The 17311-nt window shown below is 41.0% G+C and overlaps 1 protein-coding gene and 1 long non-coding RNA gene across 2 annotated transcripts in view; both read right to left on the reverse strand.

Moving 5' to 3' along the window:
* The window catches only part of LOC146856675 (somatolactin-like), a 56026-nt gene that overhangs the window by 7246 nt on the left and 31469 nt on the right, over window positions 1-17311 (reverse strand). The gene's annotated exons all lie outside the window — the stretch shown is intronic.
* LOC146856676 (uncharacterized) lies at window positions 13287-15002 on the reverse strand. Its single transcript, XR_014979486.1, has 5 exons — window positions 14947-15002; window positions 14751-14847; window positions 14562-14645; window positions 14382-14454; window positions 13287-13905 (listed from the first exon to the last, which is right to left on the reverse strand). It is a non-coding gene; the product is annotated as an uncharacterized LOC146856676 (long non-coding RNA).

The following is a 17311-nucleotide window of genomic DNA, read 5'->3' on the forward strand; positions in this document are numbered from 1 at the left end:
AAAATCCTATAATGGCGGCACCGCGGCTATCATCATCCCCAAATTTATTCTCCCAGCGAACAGCAAGGAACGATGGGCCAATAGGAAGGGAAAGCTACGAGTCCAGCCCTATCTGGGGGGCTACAGTTAACCAACTCCTACAACAGTGTGGGGAGAAAAGTAACCAGCAGGACATAGAGAGAAACAGTCACCAGGACTCAGATTTATCGGTTCCAGCCACAACATCGATATTGGACTTATTACTAATGCTACAAAAAACCCTTCAGTGAATCTTAAAAGTATCAATGCTGAACAATGGTGTACTAAATTCCCAAAAGACAACCCTAAAAAAGATTGAAGAAGAACTAACAGGAATAAAAGGGCAAATGCCTCGTATGATAAGCCCAGTAGTGACCTCACAGATAACAGATCAAAGCGTAGGGTGTGCGTTGGAAGAACCACAAGAGACAACAGACAATGTGTATATATCCAAGAGACCAATGCTGGTAAAAAGGATATGGGAACATGCAAGGGCCTGCACTCAAAACAGGCCAAGTAATAAGAAGGTCCCGCAGATAGCGGTAAAGGGAAACAAAAAGAAAAAGGCAGCTAAGGAAAAATTAAATATTTCGGCTCAGACCTTCGTACCATTAGGACCCCCAGTGTCAGATGCTAGAAGGAATACACCAACTATACAAAAGCAGGATTGTGGCAATAAGGTCCCAAAAGAGATGGCTCGAAAAATAAACCCTGTAAATCAGAAAATAACAACATGTGTAAGGGGCCAAATACAGAATATACAGAGTTATAGTAATCAGGCTGGATCAGTACAACCATATGAGCAAGTAGCAGGGCCCCCAGGGAGGGAAGGGAGTAGGCAGCGAAACATAGCGTCCCCTGAGAAAGGAGGGGGGACGGGAAAGAATAAATGGATATATCTGGAACCGGTGCACACAGGCCAAAGGGGTAAGAATCAGAGGAAAATTAATCCCCTAAATAGAACCCAAGTTCTGTCAATCTTCTCCAAATGTATAAGTCTGAGTGGGATTGGCTCAAAAGATCTGAGACAGGTGGGCTTTTTAGAAAGCACAAAGTGCAGGGAAATAACAAAAGTATTACTATATTCGAACTTAGTAAAAAGGGCAATTGTGGAAGCAGCCAGAGAGATATTCCAAGGGGGAGTAAGGGTGATATCAGAAAAGGACTTGAGTGAAGAAATACAACCGGGAAGGAACTTCCTAAAATACCACGCAGGCCTAGGGAGGCGTCAGGTGTGGCTGTAAAAGGGCAACGAAGAAGAAGGTAGCCGCCTGAATGTAATGATAAACAATACAGTAAAGGAGGACCTGTGGTGGAATTGGCCTTCCAATTAAAGATTGATTTAGAAAATCCTGGGAGAGTAAACTTGGAATGGTATGAGGAGAAGATAGCTCAAGTAGTCCAGTGTCTTAGGGTAGAATTAAAAAAGAATAAAAGGAAAGGCACTATAAACCGGGCAAGTCGAGTAAAATTGTTTTCAATGGACTGTCAAATTAAAAAAAGAGAGATAATGGCAGAAGCCAGAAGGCTAAGGAAAGAGTTCAATCTAGAGAGGCAAAATCACCTCACTAAATTAAAATCTGAATTTAAAAGGATGGTCTCCGATGCAAAAAGGGCACATAAAGAGAAATGCTGGGGGGATCTACTAGAGGCCATAGAGACTAAAAATTTGCGACAATTCTGGAAATTGGTAAAACTAGCATCGGCCCCCCAAGATGGGGAAATGAAGTGTGCCGTAAGTGAGGCAGCCTGGGATAAATACCTAAGGGAGCTGTATGGAGCACTTATGCCTACTGGGGATCTAGAGCCCCAAAGTTGGCATGAACCCGCAGAAGATTTTAAAGCAGACTTTTCGGAAGAGCGAGTAGAAGCAACAATTAAAAAACTGAATTTAACTCGGGCCGCAGGGCCGGACAATCTCCCAGCGTTAATATTAAAGTCTCATACAAAATGGTATGCAAGGTTCCTATCCCAGCTATTCCAAGCAGTATTAATAGAAGGTAAAATGCCATCAAATTGGAAGGGTGCAATAATTAGGCCAATTCATAAAAAAGGCAGTATGGGTGAACCCCAAAACTATAGACTGATAAACCTCCTGATATAGGAGAAAAGGTATTTGCGAAACTTGTCTTAAATAGACTAAATACCTGGGTCAATGAGTGTGCAATAATACCTGTAGAACAGGGAGGGTTCAGAGAAGGACACTCTACAATTGACCATTGTTTCTCCTTATGGGCATTGGCAAGGAAGTCAACAGAACAGAACGGAAAGCTCTGTTGCTGCTTCGTTGACTTCTGTGCCGCCTTTGATTCAGTGGACAGGGAATGTCTCTGGGAACTATTAATCAATAAAAATATCCCAAAAGAACTGCTGATCATATTAAAAGAACTACACAGAGGCACCTGGGCCCAAGTAATTAGGTACACGGAGGGGTCACTAACACCAAAAATACCTATTGAAAATGGCCTAAGACAGGGCTGTGTACTGGCCCCCCAGCTATTCTCTATATTTCTATCCGACCTACCTGAGGGTTTAGAAGTGGAGGGCAGTGCCAGCCCTAGGATGAATGGCAAAAAGGTACCGTGCCTCTTATATGCGGATGACCTGGTAATAGTAGACCAGACGGAAATAGGCCTTCAAAGGAAGCTGAAATTTCTTAAGGAATATTGTGAAAAGAAATTTGTAACGGTAAATCTAGATAAGACGAAAATGTTATGCTTTGGGAAAAAAGCGATTAAGTTTAATTGGTTTTTAGGTGATCTTAAATTAGAACCTGTTAATGAATACCGCTACCTAGGTGTGTGGTTCGATAAAACATTAAACTGGCACACACACCTAGAAGCCCAAAAAGCGAAGGCACATACAACAATTGCCGGGCTAAAAATGTTTAACCGTGACTATGGGGATATGTCCCATCGTCCTTTATTAAAGGCTTTCAATGCAATGATACCATCGCAAGTACTCTATGGAGCAGAAATCATTTATTTGAGCGGTAAAGATGTCTGGGACCTGGAGGAAGGAAAATGCCTGAAAAACCTCTTATCATTGCCCCCATCAGCAATGATCCAAGCATTAAGATTAGAAATAGGAACAATGACGTGGGGAGTACAAGTACAAGTAGCAGCGATTAGATTTTGGAAACGCCTGGAGAATGACAATGGACAAAAAGTTGCATATTGGTGTCGTAATGAGATTCAACAAAGTAATTTAAGTTGGGCAAAAAGGTGTAGTAAGAAAGTGGTACAGGCCGCTGAGAATACAAAAGTGGTCTTATGCCGAGAGTCACTTAAGATAGAATGCACAAAAAAAGAGCTAAAGTATAATGGTCAAGAAGCATCAAAAAGAGCAGACAAGGAATACCTTAGCAAGAAAAAATCAGTAAAGTTTATGATGAACTCCTGGGCAAAGGAAAACTGGTTCCCCTATCTGGATATCTTACCATATCCATGGTGTAGACAGGAGATTTTAAGGTTCCGCATTGGGATTAACCCATGGCTAATAAATAAAGGAATCAAAAATAAAATGCTTGATCCCAAAGGGTGTTGTAATTGTAACCTGGGAACCAAAGCAGACTCAGTGCATATTCTGCTGGACTGTCTAACTATCTTAGAGCAACGCAAACTCTGGCTACGTCCAATATTTGTAAAATATGGCATAAGAAACCGGGCACAAGCGATCGATGTTATCACAGAAATGCCCAGCATAGAAATTGCAATCGCCTTGGGGAAGTTCATAAAGGCAGTACAGAGTTTTATAATAAATTAGAACTGATATTTTAGAATTTTATAACGAAATATTTTTATATCTTGTCTAGAACCGGTTTTATAATTTCGTAGGGAGTAGACCCACCAACAAAGAAGTGAGTTTAATTTATTAACTGATATGCATATAGGTCGTGAGGATTTTAATCTGGTTTTAATTTGGTCTGAATATTTAATCGGTAAAATTGCCTGTGCGATTGATGTGAATTAATTTTAAATTACACTAATTGTTTTGTATTGTTTAAAGATTATGATCTAAATAAACATATCTTTGACTTGACTTGAAAATCCTCTCTGGAAGTTCTCATCAAACTGAAATTCACTTTTAATAAATTGTCCACAGACAATGTAAATTCATTTTTACTTAAAGCATCTGTGAAATATTATGGTGGTCAAAATAAATCGGGAAAACTTATGGCTAATTATCTTAAAATAAAAAAAGAACACTCCAAAATCAATTTGATTCTTACTTCATCTAACCATATGCTTCATAAGAATGAAGATATTCTAGCTGAGTTTACCAATTTTTATCAAGAACTTTATACACCTGATTTTTCTACCTCTCAAGATAATATACATCAATATTTGTCTTCCATTGATCCTCCTTCTCATCTTAATATAGACTTTTCTTCATTAGATAAAGAAATTCAAACACAAGATATCTTTAATGCAATTGGTAATATTAAACATGGTAAGGTGCCCGGCCCAGATGGGTTTACCATTGAATTTTATTCTCATTTTTCTCAATTACTAATTCCTAAATTACATCAACTCTTTCTTTTCTTCATATCCTCTAACTTTTCCGGTGGTTCTTTCCAGGATGCCTTAATTTGTCTTCTTCCCAAAGAAAATAAAGATCCCTCATTGTGTAAAAATTATAGAAGGCAACAAAAAGAGATGACTGGGCTGTTCCTTAGGACAGGAAAGAGGAAAAGATCACTAGGGAAAAAGGGTTAGTGCTCAATGGAGGACAACCCCTGGGTATCCAATTAGTTGGATATAATGGCCTCACACACCCTTGCGAGTGTCATGCTTCATCATCGGCAATGCTCCTCGTCGGGCAGGCGGTGCAATGCCCAACGGGCTCACCTCTAAGAGGGGCTCTTTATCGGAGATCTTTTATCCAACTGCCTATGAGTGAAGTGGGGGTGAGGGGCCAGGACAGAGTAGATAGTGTGGGTGAGGATAAAATGTGGCCTAAGGTACCGGAAAGCAATTTTTATTCTGGTGGTCCTCTGCCACAAATAAAATCAAGGATAGCCGGTACTCAGGGGGACTATGGTTTCCCGGAATGGACCAGGGCTAGAGTGCAAATGGTGTGGTCAACATGTTTCTCGCTTCTAGTACAATGACTGCGATTCTTCAGGACCTAGTAAAAAACTACAATCTACAAAACATGACCTAATGATTAGTATCAGTTTAAATACAGCACATAAGTTGTACTACCTGTATGACACTGCTCCTACCTAAAAAGTGAAGATAAAGGAGAACATTACCACAGGTAAGTAACAACTTGTGACCCTGTAGTGACCGTGAACACACTGTGAAGAAGTGACATACTAGTGCAAATAGTGACTAGTATGTGATTAAAACCAAGTTAAAAAGCTGGTAGCATCAGTATCCATTAGAACTACTACACGCACCTATGGAAACGGTGATACTGTTACTCACCTAAGGGTTAGAGTTATAGGGTGTCAACAGTACCCGGTGGAACTGACATCAAGGGAGAAGCCATAACCTTTCAGGCTGGGAAGAAAAGGACAAAAGTGGGATGGTATTGAGAGGTAAACTCAAATGTAGGGCGCATATGTATCCTGCTGCCTCGGTGCAGGCGTTCTGTCTAGGGGTAGAAAGCCAAATGGTGGAAAATTGGCCAAGTAGTATGTGTTTGAGGCACTACACAGCACTACGTGAGAGTAATCTAAATATCCTCTATCCAGCCAGTGGTAACCAGTTGGTAGATAGTGGACTGGGCTGGGTTAGTATCTAACAATGGGGAGACGCTCCCATTGTAGTTGTATTATAAAGATATTGCAAAGATAGCGTCACAGTGAGTACTGGTCAAAAACGGATATTAATTCCTGGTAGCTGTAAAAGCGCACAATGCAAAACTGCTGTTTATTCCTCCCAGGGCCGCTATTAGAATAACAGGAAAATAGTTAGAAATTAGTCAGGCAATAGGACCCTGCAGTGCGGTAAAGAGGTTTTAGTCATAAGGGTTGGAAATCTCTGTTGGTTTAGAAGGCGGTACACTTACTTTCTACTGCTCGTGTCAGGGCCAGTCAAGCCTACCCATCTCACCGGGTCCGGATAGTGGAAAGCCGGTCGTGTTCCTCCTCATTAAATAGCACCCAGGGTGTGTTCCACAGGATCCCAAACAGGAAGTAGAACCTGCCCGTAGATCATGTGGTTTCCCTCGCGAATCGGGCGGCCATGATGGAGTGGAGGGTAGTGTATAAAAATTAGTGAACACATTAAGGGTAAAGTCACTAAAATGGCGGTGTCGCTCAGTGATAGGTGGGTAGTGATTAGCCTTATAAAGTGTGGTACGCCAAGGTAAGTGTAATGGCCATGATAACTGTTGTACGACCAAGACAGCAGGTATACACTGATCCCAAACAGGAAGTAGGATCCGCCCGTAGATCATGTGGTTTCCCTCGCGAATCGGGCGGCCATGATGGAGTGGAGGGTAGTGTATAAAAATTAGTGAACACATTCAGGGTAATGTCACTAAAATGGCGGTGTCGCTCAGTGATAGGTGGGTAGTGATTAGCCTTATAAAGTGTGGTACGCCAAGGTATGTGTAATGGCCATGATAACTGTTGTACGACCAAGACAGCGGGTATACACTGAACTTAGCATAGTTCGCTGGGTGGATCAGGGATGTTTTGGAAGAGATGTGTTCACAGAGCACTCCACGGTATATCCTCATTCAATCCCTGGCTGTCGGTGGATAAGCGATGTATCCACCTCTGTTCCTTAAGAAAAAGACTGTGCTTGGATTTGTCTTGGGAGGATTCAAGAACTAACCAGGACAATGAGTCAGCCGTGTGGTTCTGTTCTAGGTAGTGCCTGCACATCTTGGTGTTTGTTTTCTTACAACGGAAGTTGCTTCTATGTTCAGAGATGCGGATTTTCACAGGGCGGGAGGTCATGCCTACGTACTGCAGACCGCATGGGCATCTCAACAAGTAGATACAGTTAGAAGTGTTGCAATTGGTATGGCCACGCAGTTCCCAGCGGAAAGTGTCCGTCAGGGGGATATCCAGATCGATTTTCTCATCACCCTAGACGTGGAGGCCCTCTATACTAACATCCCCCAGAGGGCCACACTAGGAGTGATCGAGAGAATCCTCAGTGCAGAAGAATGGAGCTCCCCCAGGCCGCCTTCCTTTATTATGGAATGTGCTACCCTTGCCCTTACGGAGAACTACTTTGAGTTTAAAGGGCAATACTACCACCAGACCCAGGGCACTTCTATGGGCAGTACTTTTGCCCCTTCGGTAGCTTGCCTCTACATGTCAGACTTCGAAGAAAGACACATCAATGGACCAGAGAACCCCTACCATCTGAACATCAAACTATGGAGGAGGTTCATTGATGATATCCTGGTACTCTGGACAGGCACTGAAACCCTATACAAGGAGTTCTTCAGCTGGCTAAACACGCTGAACGAATACCTCCACTTCACCATAACGGCGTCTCCATCCAAAATTGCCTTCTTGGATCTCACCGTTAGACTGGAGGGGGGAAAAAATTGATACAACTCTGTATCGCAAACCAACAGACCTCAACAGTTTGCTCTACTTTACCAGCCACCACCCTAAGGCCTTGAGACTGAACCTGCCTTTCGGACAATTTCTGCGGGTCAGGCGCAATTGCTCCCACCTGTCGGATTACAAAACCGAGTCTTCCTTACTATCCAGAAACCTGAGGGATAGAGGGTACCCCACTAGAGAGATTTCTAGGGCACGCAAACGTGCAGAAAATAACCATAGGGGGGCCCTACTTGAATACAAGACCCGGACGACACAGGAGTCAGATCTTCTTACTTGTGTCACCACCTTTTCGCCAGTTTCCAACGAAATCAAAAAGATAATCAAACGACACTGGCAAATTCTGAACACGGGCAATCTCAGTTTTACACCGCCCAGATTTGCCTTCAAAAGGTCAAGGAATATTAAGGATATTCTGGTGCATACCAGACCGAGGAAGGCAGAGCCACCTAAACAAACCACCCTGTGGCAATTACCGCCTGTACGTGGGCATTATCAGTGCGGCTCCTGCAGTGTGTGCCCCTTCACCAGCACATCCAAAACTATCCCCCTGACGGACACTTTCCGCTGGGAACTGCGTGGCCATACCAATTGCAACACTTCTAACTGTATCTACTTGTTGAGATGCCCATGCGGTGTGCAGTACGTAGGCATGACCTCCCGCCCTGTGAAAATCCGCATCTCTGAACATAGAAGCAACTTCCGTTGTAAGAAAACAAACACCAAGATGTGCAGGCACTACCTAGAACAGAACCACACGGCTGACTCATTGTCCTGGTTAGTTCTTGAATCCTCCCAAGACAAATCCAAGCACAGTCTTTTTCTTAAGGAACAGAGGTGGATACATAGCTTATCCACCGACAGCCAGGGATTGAATGAGGATATACCGTGGAGTGCTCTGTGAACACATCTCTTCCAAAACATCCCTGATCCACCCAGCGAACTATGCTAAGTTCAGTGTATACCCGCTGTCTTGGTCGTACAACAGTTATCATGGCCATTACACATACCTTGGCGTACCACACTTTATAAGGCTAATCACTACCCACCTATCACTGACCGACACCGCCATTTTAGTGACATTACCCTGAATGTGTTCACTAATTTTTATACACTACCCTCCACTCCATCATGGCCGCCCGATTCGCGAGGGAAACCACATGATCTACGGGCGGATCCTACTTCCTGTTTGGGATCAGTGTATACCTGCTGTCTTGGTCGTACAACAGTTATCATGGCCATTACACTTACCTTGGCGTACCACACTTTATAAGGCTAATCACTACCCACCTATCACTGAGCGACACCGCCATTTTAGTGACATTACCCTGAATGTGTTTACTAATTTTTATACACTACCCTCCACTCCATCATGGCCGCCCGATTCGCGAGGGAAACCACATGATCTACGGGCAGGTTCTACTTCCTGTTTGGGATCCTGTGGAACACACCCTGGGTGCTATTTAATGAGGAGGAACACGACCGGCTTTCCACTATCCGGACCCGGTGAGATGGGTAGGCTTGACTGGCCCTGACACGAGCAGTAGAAAGTAAGTGTACCGCCTTCTAAACCAACAGAGATTTCCAACCCTTATGACTAAAACCTCTTTACCGCACTGCAGGGTCCTATTGCCTGACTAATTTCTAACTATTTTCCTGTTATTCTAATAGCGGCCCTGGGAGGAATAAACAGCAGTTTTGCATTGTGCGCTTTTACAGCTACCAGGAATTAATATCCGTTTTTGACCAGTACTCACTGTGACGCTATCTTTGCAATATCTTTATAATACAACTACAATGGGAGCGTCTCCCCATTGTTAGATACCAACCCAGCCCAGTCCACTATCTACCAACTGGTTACCACTGGCTGGATAGAGGATATTTAGATTACTCTCACGTAGTGCCGTGTAGTGCCTCAAACACATACTACTTGGCCAATTTTCCACCATTTGGCTTTCTACCCCTAGACAGAACGCCTGCACCGAGGCAGCAGGATACATATGCGCCCTACATTTGAGTTTACCTCTCAATACCATCCCACTTTTGTCCTTTTCTTCCCAGCCTGAAAGGTTATGGCTACTCCCTTGATGTCAGTTCCACCGGGTACTGTTGACACCCTATAACTCTAACCCTTAGGTGAGTAACAGTATCACCGTTTCCATAGGTGCGTGTAGTAGTTCTAATGGATACTGATGCTACCAGCTTTTTAACTTGGTTTTAATCACATACTAGTCACTATTTGCACTAGTATGTCACTTCTTCACAGTGTGTTCACGGTCACTACAGGGTCACATGTTGTTACTTACCTGTGGTAATGTTCTCCTTTATCTTCACTTTTTAGGTAGGAGCAGTGTCATACAGGTAGTACAACTTATGTGCTGTATTTAAACTGATACTAATCATTAGGTCATGTTTTGTAGATTGTAGTTTTTTACTAGGTCCTGAAGAATCGCAGTCATTGTACTAGAAGCGAGAAACATGTTGACCACACCATTTGCACTCTAGCCCTGGTCCATTCCGGGAAACCATAGTCCCCCTGAGTACCGGCTATCCTTGATTTTATTTGTGGCAGAGTACCACCAGAATAAAAATTGCTTTCCGATACCTTAGGCCACATTTTATCCTCACCCACACTATCTACTCTGTCCTGGCCCCTCACCCCCACTTCACTCATAGGCAGTTGGATAAAAGATCTCCGATAAAGAGCCCCTCTTAGAGGTGAACCCGTTGGGCATTGCACCGCCTGCCCGACGAGGAGCATTGCCGATGATGAAGCATGACACTCGCAAGGGTGTGTGAGGCCATTATATCCAACTAATTGGATACCCAGGGGTTGTCCTCCATTGAGCACTAACCCTTTTTCCCTAGTGATCTTTTCCTCTTTCCTGTCCTAAGGAACAGCCCAGTCATCTCTTTTTGTTGCTTTCATATCTGGGGCTACGACTGTGGCCGGACCTTCCATTCTTTTGTGAATGGTAATTAATGCCCTACTGGATCACAATTGATCCTTGTCTTCCCCTACCTTTTGTCATATGTAAAAATTATAGACCCATTTCTTTAATCAATTTAGATTATTAAATTTTCGCAAAAATATCAGCCCTCTGTTTGGGATCCTTATTTCCTCAATTGATTGGAGGGGAACAATGTGGGTTTATTAAAGGTCGTCATAATGCAGATAATATTAGATTGTTTTTCAATGTTCTTAGTAAATCCCAATCAGATAAACATTCTTGGCGTCTATTTTCCTAGATGATGAGAAAGCTTTTGACCGTGTGAGTTGGTCTTTTCTTTTCTCTACTCTTTCCTGGTTTGGTTTTGGTAAAACCTTTATTGATTGTATTTCTCTTTTATATTTATCTCCCACATGATCTATTTTAGTCAATGGTCTTCTCTCTCCCTCATTTCCCTTATATCGGGGTGTTAGACAAGGGTGCCCCCTTTCTCCTCTTCTGTTTATTCTTGCTTTTGAACCATTCCTGATAAAGATTCGTAATAATTCCCAAATTTCTGGTGAGAACCATCTAAAAGCCTCCGTCTATGCTGACGATATTTTACTTTTTCTTTCGCATCCACAGGCCTCTCTTCCTGCGTTCCTAGTGGAGGTGCAAAGTTTTGCTTCAGTTTCAGGGTATAAAGTAAATTTTGATAAATGTGAAATTCTTCCCCTAAAACAAGTATGTTTTCACGCTGATTATATCTCTTCGAATTTTCGTTGGAAACTGGACAAAATTAAATATATTGGTTTATGGTTCATGCCTACTATTAAAGAAACTGTATCCTTGAATCTAAAAGAATTGTAACTAACCTTGAAAAAATTTACTTCCAGGTGGAATCCTTTGTTCCTGCCCTGGTGGGGCCGTTTGGATGTGATAAAAATGATGCTAGTCCCTGTAATTCTTTTTATATATCCAATCTTCCTATAAGTATTTCTCATTCCCAATATAAATGAATGTATTCCATCCTATCAAAATTTCTATGGAATAATAAAAAACCATGCATGTCTCTTCAGAAACTTAAAAAACCCAAATGTATGGGGGTGTTAACTTTCCAGACTTTCACTCTTATCATATGGCATTTTTCCTCAAACAATCTGCTTTCCTTCTTCAGAAGCACGATACCTCCGATTTAACTCTGTGTCAATATTGAAAAGACCTTTTTACATCCGTTTTCCTTTAAACAATTCTTGTCTTTTACATGCAGACCTTCATCTTTATCTATTCAATATTTTAAATAATATCTCAAAAATCTTTCAACCTATTTTTATTTGTCACAAATCCCCCAAGGATCAATTCTTACATTCCTCCATTTGGTATAACTGTCACGTTCGAATTATTAATAAAGTTATCTTTTGGAGGATTTGGCTGCTAAGGGTTTTCTTTGGGTTTCTCAAATTTTTCAGAATACTCTTTGCATCTTGTTTGCCAATGCTCAAGTGCAATTTTCGCTACCTTCGTCCTGGGAAACTAAATTCTATTCTTTAATTAGAAAAGTTAAAGATACTTATAATACTTTTATGCCTTCCCAAACATCTTCTACTCCCCCATCTAATTTAATTGCACTTTTGGAATCTACTCATTCTGCTTCTTTATTATATAAACATCTTCTTCCTCACCCTTCCATTAGGGAGAAAACTGAAGTAGAATCACTCTGGGAAACAGATCTCCAAATTACTTTCCGTATGCACATTTAGAACAAGATATGGTTAAAAATAAGACGATCTTCTAGACCAGCCAATACCACCCAAACGCTTTTTGACATATATAATAGACTCATGTTCACTCCTGTTTCATTACACAAGATAAATCAATCTCTTCCCCCTTCCTGTTGGTCTTGCTCTTCTAATACAGCAGGTTTAAAACACATGGTATTTGAATGCCAATATGTTTATACCTTTTGTACACAGGTTTGGCAACAAAGAAATGTTATTTTTCATACACAAGTCCTCCTTACATTTATTAACATTTTCTTAGGGAGTGTCTCTGATGATTGGGATTCCCAGTTAACCGATTTTTTCATAATAGACCTTCTCCTTGCCGTTGCTTTTCAACAAATCACAAAGGAATGGAGGAATTCTGCAAACATATCTTATCATTCCTGGTGGTTTGTGGTCTGTTACAACTACAGATTGGATAGGGCATATCTCTCTCCCATTTCACTTCCGATTAAGCGTGACTCCCTCTGGCAACCTAAAACTACTTTTTTAAATACTTCTGCCATAAATACTTGTTCTCATAATCCCCGAATTGAGGCAGTTCCCAAACCTCCATGTGTGCTTTTCATGTATTATATTTTACAGTGATGTATTAATTAATTATTTCTTTGATCCTTTTATTCTCGACTTTGATGTGATTCCTGGAAATGTGATTATAAGTATTATTAGAACTTGATGATTGTCTTTCTCTCCTCTCCACTCCCCCTCTCTTGCATTTTTTCTTAATTTGTTAATTTATATGTAAGGTTTTATCTTGTTCTTTTTATATTGTATTTAATTATTTGCAAATAAAATGTCTTTTCAACTTAAAGAAATGTGCATTTGAATGTATTACATTAAACAAAAGCAGAACAAGAACATAGGGCCAGCACAAGAGCTGTGCAATCCAGCCCACTGGATACTGACTTCAGAAGGGCAATGTTTCCAAGTTTATTTTACTTTTAAAAAGTACTCCAAACATTCCTTGCCTCCTGCAATCTCCAGACAATAAAAATGTCACACTAACTCTGGTGATTGATGTTCTTACAGGAGAGATCGGAGTTGTCTAGTGGGATACGTTTTAGCTCATTGCAAGGTAGCCAGAGGGTTAATATGCCAGCTGCGAAGAAAGTGTACCATGCAGATTAAAAAGTGCATAAAATGTAAATAGGTCAATGGGTTACTGCTCTTCTGTTACTCACAGCTTATAAGTTAAAATCCTAACAGTAACAATGAATTTATAACTGTCATCACAGAACTGCATGCACTGCAAAGTAAAGATTAGAGACGATATTAAAGCTGCAAAAAGGGTTAATCGGTTGGAAATTGATTCTTTTTTTTAAGAGAACCACCAACTATGGTGTTCTGAATTCTGAGTTTGTACTTCTGGGGCCCAAGCACTCTGTAGCAATGAAAAATACCACAATGACGGGAGCGCCATATTCAGTAATCAGTATTTGCAAATGCAAATTTGTTCCCAACTGATTCAATCAAAAAGACAGATTTCCTTGAATCCACAGATCCCAATTGATTGCACGTCACTTTAGGATAGTGTTTCCACAACGATTATGACAGTTCATCAATATTAATTGACAAGCTTGTAGCAGTTCATCAAACAGAAGTTCCTAATAAATTCAGCCAACGTAGGACGGCATCAGGGCTGAAAAGAAAAACAAAACACCGTTCATATTTCCCATACCACATAATTAAAATCATCTTGATTGATGACACAATTTCCTAAGCATTAAGTTCTTCACATTATCATCAACATCCCCAATATATCATTGTCATCAGCATTAACAATGTCCCTCTATAAGGAAGCCTGCCTATATAACAATCTCAACAAAAGTCGATCATATAAAGCAAATTGCAAACAATTCTTAGAAACAACTAAACACTGGGAGAAAAACATATTCATCCTATATGTAGAAAAACTGGACCCTCCAAAACATAATCTCATGGTTATTGAATCATAATCGTACATTGACCAGTTCATTCATGTCACCTAATTGTCTTTCCTGACATTGGTCATTCACTTATTATTTAGCTCAACCTGAGATATTATTATGTTACAGAATTCTATCTCTAGCCTAAAATCCTCTTTACAGTATTAGGACAGAAAAGTAAAACACCTACCTATAGTTCAGTGTTCTTTCTGTGTAACTTCTACCTATCACGCAAAAGGTTCTGATTTTTATTTTGATTTATTCTGAAGATAAAAGGAGATACATAAATATGGTTATTACATCCACCCCAATCCTCTTATCTCTTGCCATCCGTTCCTAATTTGATAACCTCATGGCCCATTAAACGTACCTTCTAAAATAATGGTTTCCGAAATGTCCTGAGCACCGTATTTCATTAGGCCATCCGTGCCTACTAAATTCCCAATCAGCAGTTCTGCACGAAAAGAAAATTGAACCCATTACACCAAAGTCCACTAAAGTCTTCATCATAGAAAAGTTTCAACATTGAACCCACCCACCATATTTATTATAAGCTCACCTTACATATATCCGCATTCAAATTCAACAATGATTTCCCTGTAAACAGCTATTGCAGTGGTCTTGTGAAAGCATCTTACTTATTTGCAGTCCAAACCCTACAATTGAAACAACAATAGAAACATCTATTACTTAAAGGTCCAAGGCGCAAGCCTAAGATTATATAACGCCTCCAATCCATGCCAAAACCTACTCACCTTCAATTAAAGCCCCATTCTGCTAAGAAGACCTCATTCCTCGCAGCCGGTCCGATAAATCCCACTGTCAGAGCACTTCCCGCGTCCATCTCCTTAAAAGTTTAATCACAACCAATCATGAGCGAGTCCCTTAAGCTCATTCATTAGCATAAAACTAGTACTGTTTCCACTGTGGTCCTCGCCACCCTTCAACCAATGAAAGCCCTTCTTTATATATTTTCTGTGTCCGAAAACGAGCCTATCAGAATCCTACTTTTGCGCAAATTAGTTCTGTTTCCACTGTGGTCCTTCTCACCTTTCAACCAATGAAAGCCATTCTTGATATATTTCCTGTGCCCGAAAACCAGCTGAGGTGGACCACAGTGGAAACAGTACTGGTTTGCGCAAAAGCAGGATTCTGATAGGCTGGTTTTCGGGCACAGGAAATATATAAAGAAGGGCTTTCATTGGTTGAAAGGTGACGAGGACCACAGTGGAAATAGTACTGGTTTTATGCTAATGAATGAGCTAAAGGGACTCGCTCATGATTGGTTGTGATTAGACTTTTAAGGAGATGGACGCGGGAAGTGCTCTGACAGCGGGATTTATCGGACCAGCTGCAAGGAATGAGGTCTTCTTAGCTGAATGGGGCTTTAATTGAAGGTGAGCAGGTTTTGGCGTGGATTTATAATCTTGGGCTTGCGTCTTGGACCTTTGAGTAATAGATTTTTCTATTGTTGTTTCATTTGTAGGGATTGGACTGCAAATAAGTAAGATGCCTTTACAAGACCACTGTAATAGCTGTTTACAGGGAAATCGTTGTTGAATTTGGGTGCGGACATATGTAAGGTGAGCTCATAATAAATATGGTGGGTGGGTTCAATGTTGAAACTTTTGTATGATGAAGACTTTAGTGGACCTTGGTGTAATAGGTTCACATTTTTTTTCGTGCAGAACTGCTGATTGGGAATTTAGTAGGCACGGATGACCTAATGAAATACAGTGCTCATGACATTTTGGAAACCATTATTTTAGAAGGTACGTTTAATGGGCCATGAGGTTATCAGATTTGGAACGGATGGCAAGAGATAAGAGGATTGGGGCAGATGTAATAATCATATTTTATGTATCTCCTTTTATCTTCAGAATAAATCCAAATAAAAATTAGAACCTTTTGCATGATAGGTAGAAGTTACCAAAAAAAACACTGAACTATAGGTAGGTGTTTTACTTTTCTATCCTAATACTGTAAAGAGGATTTTAGGATAGATTGAATTCTGGCACGTAATAATGTCTCAGGTTGAGCTAAATAATAAGTGAATGATCAATGTCAGGAAAGACAATTAGGTGACATAAATGAACTGGTCAATGTACGGTTATGATTCAATAACCATGAGATTATGTTTTGAAGGGTCCAATTTTTCTACATATAGGATGAATACGTTTTTCTCCCAGTGTTTAGTTGTTTCTAAGAATTGTTTGCAATTTGCTTTATAAGATCGACTTTTGTGAGATTGTTATATAGGCAGGCTTCCTTATAGAGGGACATTGTTAATGCTGATGACAATGATATATTGGGGATGTTGATAATGTGAAGAATTTAATGCTTAGGAAATTGTGTCATCAATCAAGATGATTTTAATTATGTGGTATGGGAAATATGAACGGTGTTTTGTTTTTCTTTTCAGCCCTGATGACGTCCTACGTTGGACGAAACGCGTTGGCTGAATTTATTAGGAAATTCAGTTGATGAACTGCTACAAGCTTGTCAGTTAATATTGATGAACTGTCATAATCTTTGTGGAAACACTATCCTAAAGTGACGTGCAATAAATTGTGGATCTATGGATTCAAGGAAATCTGTCTTTTTGATTGAATCACTTTGGGAACAAATTTGCATTTGCTAATACTGATTACTGAAAACGGCGCTCCCTTCATTGTGGTATTTTTCATTGGAGGAGGTTGAGCGTGATTGATTGGATTAATAACACTGAATTGATATAGCAATAATCCAACACAACACCTCCTCATTAGTGCACCACCAGTTCAGCACCAACTCAGTATCAGCGCAGCACCACCTCAGCACAGCACCAACTCAAAATCACTCAGCACCACCTGATCACCAGCTCAGCACCACCTCAGAAACAGTGCAGCACCACCACTTCAGAATCACTCAGCACCACTTCAGCAGCACAGCACATCAGCATCTACGCAGCACCACCTCCTTATCAGTGAGCCACCACCAGTGCAGCACCAACTCAGCATCAGTGCAGCACCAGCGCAGCACCATCTCCTCATTAGCTCAGCACCACCTGAACACCACCACTGCAGCATCAGCACAGCCCCATCTCAGCATCAGCATAGCACTACCTCCTCATCAGCGCAG

This window comes from Triturus cristatus, chromosome 3_2 (genome assembly GCF_964204655.1).
Source record: "Triturus cristatus chromosome 3_2, aTriCri1.1, whole genome shotgun sequence".
Lineage (NCBI taxonomy): Eukaryota > Metazoa > Chordata > Amphibia > Caudata > Salamandridae > Triturus > Triturus cristatus.